A 10827-nucleotide genomic window follows, 5' to 3' on the forward strand; every position below is an offset into this window, starting at 1 on the left:
CGATAAATTGATCCGCTAATCGACATCCGTACTCCACCTCGGCAGGAGGAGTAAGCAGAGTTGACGGGGGAGCCGCGGCAGCTGAAGTTGCGTATCTTAATTCAAACCCCCCCGCTAGTGTAGCCCAGGCCTTGGTATATATAATTTTTCTTTGAGACAGAAATGTAGAGAGATGTTTATGAAAGATTGTGATTTGGAGACACTCCCTCATAAGGGACAGTGTTGTGAGTGTGGAAGTTTAGAGATGTGCCTTGGAGGCAGAGAGTTGGGAACACTGCAGGGCTCTGTGCAGCAGTTCACCACAGCTCTCCAGTTTGTTTTATGAAAAACTCTGGGTATGTTCTAATCCTGTGTAGGCTTTCCAAATATTGCTTATCTGCACACTCAAGCCACACCAATTCCACTACATCTTGGGCCTTCCATCTACAGCTGTGAAAGTGGAGTAGGAACAGGATTTGTGCACTGAATATGGTAATATTATTGCAGCATTTATGTAAACATACACTACACTTTGGGCTTGATCCAGAGAGTTTCAGAACACTTGCAACTTCAATTTTAAATCATGGACAACTGGGAGTAAGCATGGTCATACTTCCCATTATTCCTCTTATCACTCACCCATCAGAGCTGGCTGGAATTGGAGAAGAGTGCACGCTGCATGTTCTACAAGAAAGATAACTGCTGTATTCCATGGACCTCTTGGAATTATTGTGTCTGCCTGAAGCACGTCTTTTGCAGTTTGTTAGGCTGGTACGCTCCCTACTAGCCATTCCAATGCTTACACTGGGTTAGAAAGCACCTACTGTCACAGGGCTTTCTATTACAGATAGTCAAAATTTGGAACACCTGTTTAACGTAGGGTTGCCAGGTATCTACTTTTTGGCCAGAACACCCAGTTGAAAAGGGACCCCGGCGGCTCAGTCAGCAATGCTGACCAGGCCATTTAAAAGTTGCTGCCTGGTTCTGCACAGCTCCTGGAAGCAGCCAGCATGTTTTTGTGGCTCTTAGGCACAGGGGTGGCCAAGGATGCTCCACCTGCTGGCCCCACCCCAAACACCAGCTCTGCGGCTCCAATTGGCCAGGAACTGTGGCCAATGAGAGCTGTGGGGGTGGCTCCTGTGGGCAAGGGCAGCACACAGAGCCTCCCTGTGTGCTTCTGCATCTAGGGGCCACAGGGACATGCCATCTGTTTTTCAGGAGCCGCCTGAGGTAAGGGCTGCTGGAGCCCACACCCTCACACCCTCAGCCCCTCCCACATCCCAACCCTCTGCCAACCCTCTGCCCCAGCCCTGAGTCCCCTCCTACACCCAAAGTCCCTCCCACACCCCTTCCTTCACTCTGCACTCTGGGTCGGGGTGTGTGGCCTCAGGAAAGGGGCAAGGCAACGGTGTTCATTTTTTTGCAATCACAGTTGGCAACCCTAGTTTCACAGAAAATTTTAACATTTTGAAATTTGTTTTCCTTCTAATTAAGTTTTTTTTTCATTTTTTTATATTGCAGTAATTGAGGACAAGGTTTTTTTAATAAGAACAAGTATCACTTTTGAAAGTCAAAGGGATTCGGTTTGCTTGAGTATTTTTAATAATAGCCATGTGAATTGCCTGGAAACCATTTAACACCCTTCAATTAGTATAGTGAGAGTCTAATGATGGTATTTCAGAAATGTCCATGTCTTGCCACTAATGAGCTTTAGTAGGTAGGTTCCTCCAATGGTATTGGCTAGATTTTGCTGCTGTTATTTTTTATTTTTATTGCAGTTTTCAAACCTGATGCAGGCACTTCTTTTTGTTCAATAACAAAGTTGAATTATTATGGAATCTTAACACCACCAACTTCTCTTACTCTATTTAGAGTGGTCTGAATCCCTGATAGTCAATGGTCAATATACTTTGGTTTGCCTAAATACAAAAACATTTACAGCTCAAAGAGTTAACATTTCATATAGCCACAACGATTTTTAGGAACAAGCATCAGAAATAAGTTCTAAAAAGGGTTTCAGGCTGACACAATGATTTGAAGGACAAGACCATCCCATTTTGGAATAGACACATTTTTAATGCATGTGAGCTGGACTAAAGCAATGCCTGGCAAAGGAATTTCACAGAGTATGTTTCAGTAAGTAAAATTCATATGGAATAGTTTATTTTTAGTCATATTGCAGAGCTTTATTCAAAACAAGTGCAAAAACAAGTTGCATAGGGAATATGCAAATAGCAATGCCTGCATTTCTTAAATAGGCTTACATTTGTGTATAGCTAGAAAATAATTGGAGTATTGTTACTCTGTGTGCATTAAGTTAAATTGTATGATTTAACTGTTGGGAATGAATAGTTAACAAGGGTCTGGGCACATCTGAGATATTAAATATTAGTTACAATAAAGTATTCATTTTGTAATCTATGGGATTAAGAAGAGGGAAGCATTTTAAAGCGCTCTGACTCTATTTGCTGTAGCAACATTTTTTTATTTTACAACAGAGTCTTCCATCCGTGTGATAATGAAATGACAGTTTTATAAATATATTACTAATATGAATTTAGGAGAATTTAATAAATATTTTGAATAGTTTTTTTGGAACTGGCCTTTGGTTAATCTTCTGCTTTTACTAATAATATTTATAATATATATACAAGACAATACAAATCTATACTGAGTGTATGTTGATTATCTGAGCCCAAGTTATCTGAATTTCATATAATCAAAAATTCAGACATGTTCCTGAATCTGTAATTCATTTTGAATTCATTCATATAGAAATGGACTTTCTTCATCCATAACAACACGGGCCAGATTGTCAGCAGGTATAAACATGTATAGCTCTGTTGCATTGCAGGCGTACATGAACAAAGCTTAGCAATTAGTGTGATTTGCAGCAAAGTTATTTATTTTTTTAGCATGCTTTTATATACAATTAAGGTTAAGCAATTAAACAATTGCTAATTGGCTAACAAGGTACACACCAGCACAGCTGTGACTTCATAGGGTAATTGTTATTCTGCACCACTTTTTAATTTATTATCCTGTTTACTGCCTACCAGCAGATAAGAACTAGCCTTATTCTAGAAACTTGCATGTCAGTTTCTCACACTCTCATGCACAACAATTCCACATAGCTCCATTCACTTCAACTGAGTCATATTAATTTATATCAGATGAGGATCTGGCCCCATTTATCCAGAAGCTGCAGGTAATGGGAACTAAATCATATGTCTGATTGGTCAGATCAAGGCTCCATATAGCCTAGTATACTGTCTCCAACAGTGGCCAGTACTAGGGCTTCTAGAGTGTGGGGGAGGGCAGAACAGGGCAGTTTGGGTATTTCACCCATCTGATCCAGCTTCTGGCAGTCAGAAGTTTAGCATGCCCCCAAGTAGGGGGTTGCATCCCTGACCATGTTGGCTAATAGCCACAGATGGATCAAACCTGCATGAAATTATCTAGGTTGTTTTTAATCCGTTATACTTTTGGCCATCACAACTTCCCATGGCAATGACTTCCACAGATTAATTGTGTGCTGTGGGAAAAAGGAATTCCTTTTGTTTGCACTAAATCTGCTGCCTATTAATTTCATTGGGGGGACCCCTGGTTTTTGTATTGTAAAAAAGGGTAAATCACATTTCTGTATTCACTTTCTGCACATTCATGATTTTATAGACCTCTATCATATCCCCCCTTAGATGTCTCTTTTCTAAGATAATATCTCTAATCTTTTTTGATCTCTTCTTGTATGGAAGCTATTCCATAGCCTTGATCATCTTTGTTGCCATTCTCTGAACCTTTCAGTTCCATTACATTCTTTTGGAGATGGGATAATCAGAACTGGACACTATATTCAAGGTGTGAGCATATCAAGGATTTATATAGCGGCATTATCATATTTTCTATCTTATTTACAATCCCTTTCCTAATAGTTCCTAATATTCTGTTAGCCTTTTTGACCGCTCCCATGCATCGAGCTGAAGTGTTCAGTGAACTATTCAGTGACTCCAGGATCTTTCTTTAGTATCCACAGCTAATTTAGAACCCATTGCTATGTACCCCAGTAGTGGGGATTATGTTTTCCAATGTATATTACTCTGCATTTATCAATATTAAATTTCATTTCCCATTTTGTTGCCCAGTTACCCAGTTTATTGAGAACCTTTTGTAACTCTTTTCAGTCAGATTTGAACCTAACATCTTGAATAATTTTGTATTGTCTGCAAACTTTGCCACTTCACTGTTCACTCGCTTTCCCAGATAATTAATTAATATGTTGAACAGCACTGGTCCCAGGACAGATCCTTAGGGGACCCTGCTATTTACCTCTCTCCATTGTGAAAACTGACCATTTGTCCCTACCCTTTGTTTCCTATCTATTAACCAGTTACTGATCCATGAGATGACCTTCCCTCTTATCACAAGACTACTTACTTTGCTTAAGAGCCTTTGGTGTGAGAGCTTGTCAAAGGCTTTCTGAAAGACCAGGTACACACTATGTCCAGTGGATCGCCATTGTCCACATGCTTGTTGATTCCAGTAAAGATTTCTAATAGATTGGTGAGGCATGATTACCCTTTACAAAAACTGTACATATTGTGTTCAACTACATGTCTGATAATTCTGTTCTTTAGTAAAGTTTCAATTCATTTGCCTGGTACAGAGGTTAGGCTTATCAGCTTGTAATCACCTCTGTGGCTCATTTCTAAAATTTGTGTTACACTAGCTACCTTCCAGTTATCTGGAGGCTTGTTTCAGCAATAGGTTATGCACTATGGTGAGTAGTTCCTGGTGACACTACTGCTTATCAATTTGTTCTAAAACCTCTTCTATTGACACTTTAGTGTGGGAAAGTATTTAATAAAGAAACTAGGGAAATACAACCTAGATGGAGCTACAATAAGGTGGGTGCATAATTGGTTGGAAAAACATTCCCAGAGAGTAGTTATCAGTGGTTCACAATCAAGCTGGAAGGGCATATAGGATGGGGTCCTGCAGAAACCCGTTCTGGGTCCAGTACTCCATTAAAGAAGGAACAATCAGTTGCACACATACAAAATGGGAAATGACTGCTTAGGAAGGAGTACCACAGAAGGGGATCTGGGGGTCATAGTGGATCACAAGCTAAAAATGAATCAGAGTGTAATAGATTTAGACTGAGGGGGAACATGATAACAGTTGTCAAGTACATAAAAAGGTTGTTATAAGGAGGGAGAAAAATTATTCTCAACCTCTGAGGATAGGAGAAGAAGCAATGGACTTAAATTGAAGCAAGGGCAGTTTCAATTGGACATTAGGGAAAAACTTCCTGTCAGGGTGGTTAAGCTCTGGAATAAATTTGCCCTGGGAAGTTGTGGAATCTCCATCATTGGCAATTTAAGAGCACGTTAGACAAACATCTGTCAGGGACCGTCTAGATAATACTTAGTCCTGCCATGAGCACAGAGGACTGGACTAGATGACCTCTTGAGGCCCCTTCCAGTCCAATGATTCGATGAATCAGATTTGTCACCCAAAAAGATAGCTCTGATGTGGGTATCTCTCCCACATCCTCTGTAGTGAAGACCAATAAAAAGAATTCATTTAGCGTCTGTGCAATGGCTTTGCTTTCCTTGAGGGCTCCTTTAACACCCCCTTTAACACTTGTTATGGGCCACTGAGGGCTAAAACTTTGCACTTCATACTTTTACTCAGCAAAATAATGAAACACAGAAAATGAAGGATTTAGTTTCTGTGTCTGTATTGTCAGATGACAAGCACCCAAGTTGATTTTATTTATTTAATTAGTGAATGGGAGTTGAAGTCACCCAATGAAGGGATTATTTAACTTCAGCTTCAGCTTCCATTGACTAATTAGAGTTCATGACAGTTTAAAATAAGCACTCAGCACTTCACAGGAAATGGTCCATTATTACTTTTATTATAGACAGCTGAGAAGACTGCATAATAATAAAATCAAGGCCTAATCTTGCAAATGGCGGTAGACTCAAATCACAGATTTGTTTGAACAAGAGTACTGTGCAATGCCCCTCTGCCATGTACATTGGCCAAACCGGACAGTCTCTATGCAAAAGAATAAGTGGACACAAATCTGACATCAGGAATCATAACATTCAAAAACCAGTGGGAGAACACTTCAACCTCTCTAACCACTCAGTGACAGACTTGAAAGTGGCAATTGTGCAACAAAAAAACTTCAAAAACAGACTCCAAAGAGAAACTGCTGAACTCGAATTAATATGCAAATTAGATACAATTAACTCTGGCCTAAACAGAGACTGGCAATGGTAAGGTCATTACACTAATTGAATCTATTTCCCTATGTTAAGTTCTCCTCACACCTTCTATGGGCCATCTTAATTATCACTTCAAAAAGTTTTTTTTCCTCCTGCTGATGATAGCTCATCTCAATTGATTAGACTTTTCCTGTTGTTATGCATACTTCCACCTTTTCATGTTCTCTGTATGTATAAATATCTCCTGTCTGTGTGTTCCATTCTATGCATCCGAAGAAGTGAGCTGAAGCTATGCTAAAATAAATTTGTTAGTCTTTAAGGTGCCACAAGTACTCCTGTTCTTTGTGCTATGAGGAATCTCCAGCTGTGAAAATTTCTGATTAAACCATACTTTTATTAAAAGTGGACACAACTGAAAGACATAAATAAACATGCTTGATATTGCACATTTTTAAGTTACGTGCATAAGACCAAGCAGATGGAAGACAAAAGCATGATATAAAAAATCTTGCATTTATTTGATACAACTGGCTATGTATAATGCTGTTGTAACATATAAAGCTGTCCATCTGCTCCAATGCTGTCTTTCTTAGAGTTGTAGACAGTATAATTGTGCATCACTTGTTTAATAACTCAAACTTGGCCGTAACAGTGGCTGACATTACCATATTCGCAAAGACTTTTTGCATAACTTGAAAGACAAGGAAGTCCTCAACTGCCCCTAAAAATAATGCATGGTCTGCTAGAAAACAGTGATGAGACTGCCTCTAAACATGTTTCAACAATAGGTTACGTACTACAATTAGGCATTCTGCAACTTCATATTTGACGTCTTTCAGAATTCTTAGATGTATACAGTCTGGTTCTGGTGACACTTCTCTTTATCATTTTGTTCTAAAACATCTTCTACTGACTCTAATAGGCCAGTCAGGTCACCAGGACAGTTTGAAGAGATAAGGATGTCTCATCCCCTGCCAATTACATAAGTGCTCAAAGAGAGAGCTTTCACAAAATCCTACAGTCCTTATCTCAGCCCTACTCCCCCTGAAAAGTTTTGTCTGAGTAAAATCTGCAGGGTTTGCCCAGAATTTTTATGTAAGGAATAATCTTCACTAAATATTCTTTCACTGAAGCTAATGTTTTCTGGTAACAAGGCTTACATAAAGTCCTACTAATCCTAGCTTAAATCACAGTGGAAGGAAACCTATGTGACAAGTTTATAATTTTATTTTGATCTGATTGGGGTGCTCACAAGAGTCAAAATTCAGCACTCAAGCGTGTGCTTAACGTTAAGCATATAAGTACCGGTAGTCTCATTGATATCATTGGAGGGAAAAGTGTACATTTAAGCACATGTTTATGTTTTTTGCTGGACTTGGGCCTATATAAATTATATTATAGTATATGAGCTTAATATAAAAAATGGAAAATCTGACTTGCATGAAATGTAATAAAACCAACCAATATTGTGCAATTTGATTACTTTGTCTCAATTTTGCTGATTATCAGGCATCTATGGCATCTATGTATCTTAGTATTTTTTGTACATGGTTGGTAGATCCATTAAGTGATAAACATATCATCTCTGTTACATTTTTTGGAAGTTCAGCTTGCCCCCAAAGTACACTTCTCCTTTCTAAACCCTCTTCCATGTATGCACCTGCTGCATTGACTTCCCTGAGTCTGTTTCCTGGCAATCTTTTCATTGTTATGCAATTGTAAACAACTCTTTGCTTATGCTTAATGACTGTGTTTCAATAACTATAGACCCTATTTCTTTTTCATCTTTACTTGCCACTCAAAAATTGCTGTTTTTTCAACAGCCAAATGTTAAGTGTTGTACCACAAAAAAGTTGTTCCGCTATGCATCTTTGCTTGCAGTCTTACAGCTATGCAAAATGGGATTATTTTTAAGGAATTGAAGGTCTCATCCAGAATTAAAAATAAGTCCTGCTTAGTCAAGGCTTTTGTACATATGAATGGTCTGAATACAAAGAAGGCAATCACTGAGGCAAAAACTCCCTTTCTTTTCTGACAGGGTATAGGAAAAAGGAATGAGTAAATCTATTGTAAATTGTAGTTACTTCAGAAACATTTCTTCATAGAACAATCAAAGTTTTTATTTGAAATACTTGGCAATTATATTTGACATACATACTTGTCAGATATTAACTGTCCAATACATTTAATCAAACTCCACCAGAGAGGTCCTTTGGGGCCATCTGCCTGTCCCAAGTCAGGGTAAAGGAGGAGGGTTGGGCGTGGGGCTAGCAACTCCACCCTGTAAAAATCAGCTTGCTACAGAAACGCCAACAATAGAGTTAACAGAGACTTTTAGCCTGGAAAAAGAAGGGTCTTCAACTCGAAGATGCATGACGCTGGGTGGTGAAAGCCGCGAGGAAGCCACTAAGCCGATCACCCTTCTTGCAGCCAGGAGGATTACCATCGGCACATGGAACGTGAGGACCATGTACAAGTCAGGAAAGACGGCGCAGGTTGCAGCAGAGATGAGGAGCAACAACCTGACCCCTACATTTAATCACCTTGAGTAGGTAAAGATACAGCATAGCTCCCTTTCATGATCAGATTCCTCCAAATTACTACTATTGTGTAATTGTGAGTGAATTTTATTTGTTATGGAGAATGTAGTAAATTAACCAAAGATGGATTATTAATTTATAGTGAATAGTTTATCCTGTGAATGTTGCCACTTTTTCTGTATGCAAATACTCTGTGACCAGTTACAATTTTCTTAAACTAGTCATTCAGAAATGTTCTTTTAATAATTTCTACAAAAAGAAGCATAGAACTAACTTATTTAGAAATAATTAATTGCTGTGTTGGAAACACAAATGTAATATGTTTGTGTTACCTGGTTGGATGGGATAGCTCTTAGAATTAGATTACTGGTGAAAACCAGAGTTGGTCTAATACTATAAACTTTATCATCTTTCTCAGAATTCTCCTTTTTACACAAGTTTTCCAGTTTAAAACATGCAGGTTTGTTTTCTATATTTCAACGAGATGTTTGAAAAAAAGGTAAAAAAAAGGTAAAGATCAGATCACTATGATTTGAAAATAGTTTCCAGTAAAAAACTCTACATTTAAAGGTCTAATCTTGCAAGATGCTGAAAAACTACTGTGAATTTTTTTTTCTCCCAGAAACTTCAATTACTCTTGACCACCTGTAATACAGGAGACATAGGTTCAAGTCCCCACTTTGACTAATTTAGAACAGAAACTTGAAAGCATGTCTCCCCTATACTGGGCTATAGTATATTCCAGAGTGATCTGTCAAACTGTTCTGCTTTGCATAATTACCTGGCATGATCAGGAAGGTGGTTTTTCCAGAGTGAGGCTCATCCATTGCACTGCGGGTGTGCTGACCCCTGCGATTTCCCCAAATGCAGGAAACTCAACTGCATAAAAATAAATAAATAAATACTTAACTATGCATTGGGCCAGAGACAGTGAGAATGATTCTATAGTCTGGTGGCTAGGGAGACATCCAGATTTCAGTCCCTGCTCCAGTGAATGTTTAATTATTTATACACAATGGAACAGCTTCAAAAAGATGCTCAGAAAGCCCCATACCTGAATAATCCAAAGCCTAGAGGTATGGACACTCCCTTAGGAGGTGGGAAACCTCTCCCACATCAGGCAGAGTGGGAAATTGAACCTAGGTCTCCCATCTACTGATAGTGTGCTCTAACCTCTGGGCCATTGGGTAAAATGGAATCAAAAGCCTCACCTCTTCCTGAAAGGTATTTCCAAATTTCCTTTGCTTTTAATTAAAAAAAAAAAAGCTGTTAAAATGCCCAAAATAAATATTTTGTTATAATTAGGGTTTTTTTCACTGAACTGGAAAAAGTGTTTTGAGTCAATCCAAATCCCCAGGGGAAATTCTTCCTCAGCTAGATCCAAGGTTTTTAAGGCCACTTTATGCTGCTCTGTCATTTTATATGACATAAAAGTGCCAGACTGGGTATGAGGTTCTTACTCTGGATCTGGCAGAAAAATGCCAATTTGTTATGGGAAACTTATATATGCTTGTTTTTAAATTGTCCAGAAGTTTTTAGATTATGAAAATTATTTTTAGTAAAGGTGTTGGATTTTGGTAACATTTTTGCTTTTCAGAGAGCAAAAATTATTGTTTTTACCAAAATCCAAACAGTTTTTGCTGAAAAAAATCTTCATTGTTCAGGTTCCTGGAAAATGTGTACCAAAATAAAATAACTGAAAAAATTAAAAAGGCGTATTTCATAGAAAAATTGTTAAACTTAAAAGTTTTTGACCAGCACTAAAAAGCACTACCTTTATTTCCATTGGAAACTACATCATATTAGAGAAATAATTCAGCTACTTCATAGCAACTGTTGGGCTTCCCAGTGTTACATTTGTGTAATCCTGAAATCTGTAGAAAGCTGAGATGGACCTAGTATATTCTGTGTTATCTCAAGATTTTGATGTCTCAGCATTAGAGGGATGCACAAACCAGGGAAAGACAAGCATTCCTTTGCCTAACTTGCCTGCCGGGCCTGAGCCGGAAAGCATGCCCAGAGCTTAGCTGCCAGACCACACCCATATATGTGAGCTTGCACAAAAAGGTGAT

At 38.6% G+C, this 10827-nt stretch overlaps 1 pseudogene; it reads left to right on the forward strand.

Annotated features, from left to right (window-relative positions):
- The first annotated feature begins 9528 nt into the window (after positions 1–9528).
- Positions 9529–9646, forward strand: LOC120399683 (annotated as a pseudogene).
- The last annotated feature ends 1181 nt before the right edge of the window (positions 9647–10827 follow it).

Source organism: Mauremys reevesii, linkage group 2 (assembly GCF_016161935.1).
Source record: "Mauremys reevesii isolate NIE-2019 linkage group 2, ASM1616193v1, whole genome shotgun sequence".
NCBI lineage: Eukaryota > Metazoa > Chordata > Testudines > Geoemydidae > Mauremys > Mauremys reevesii.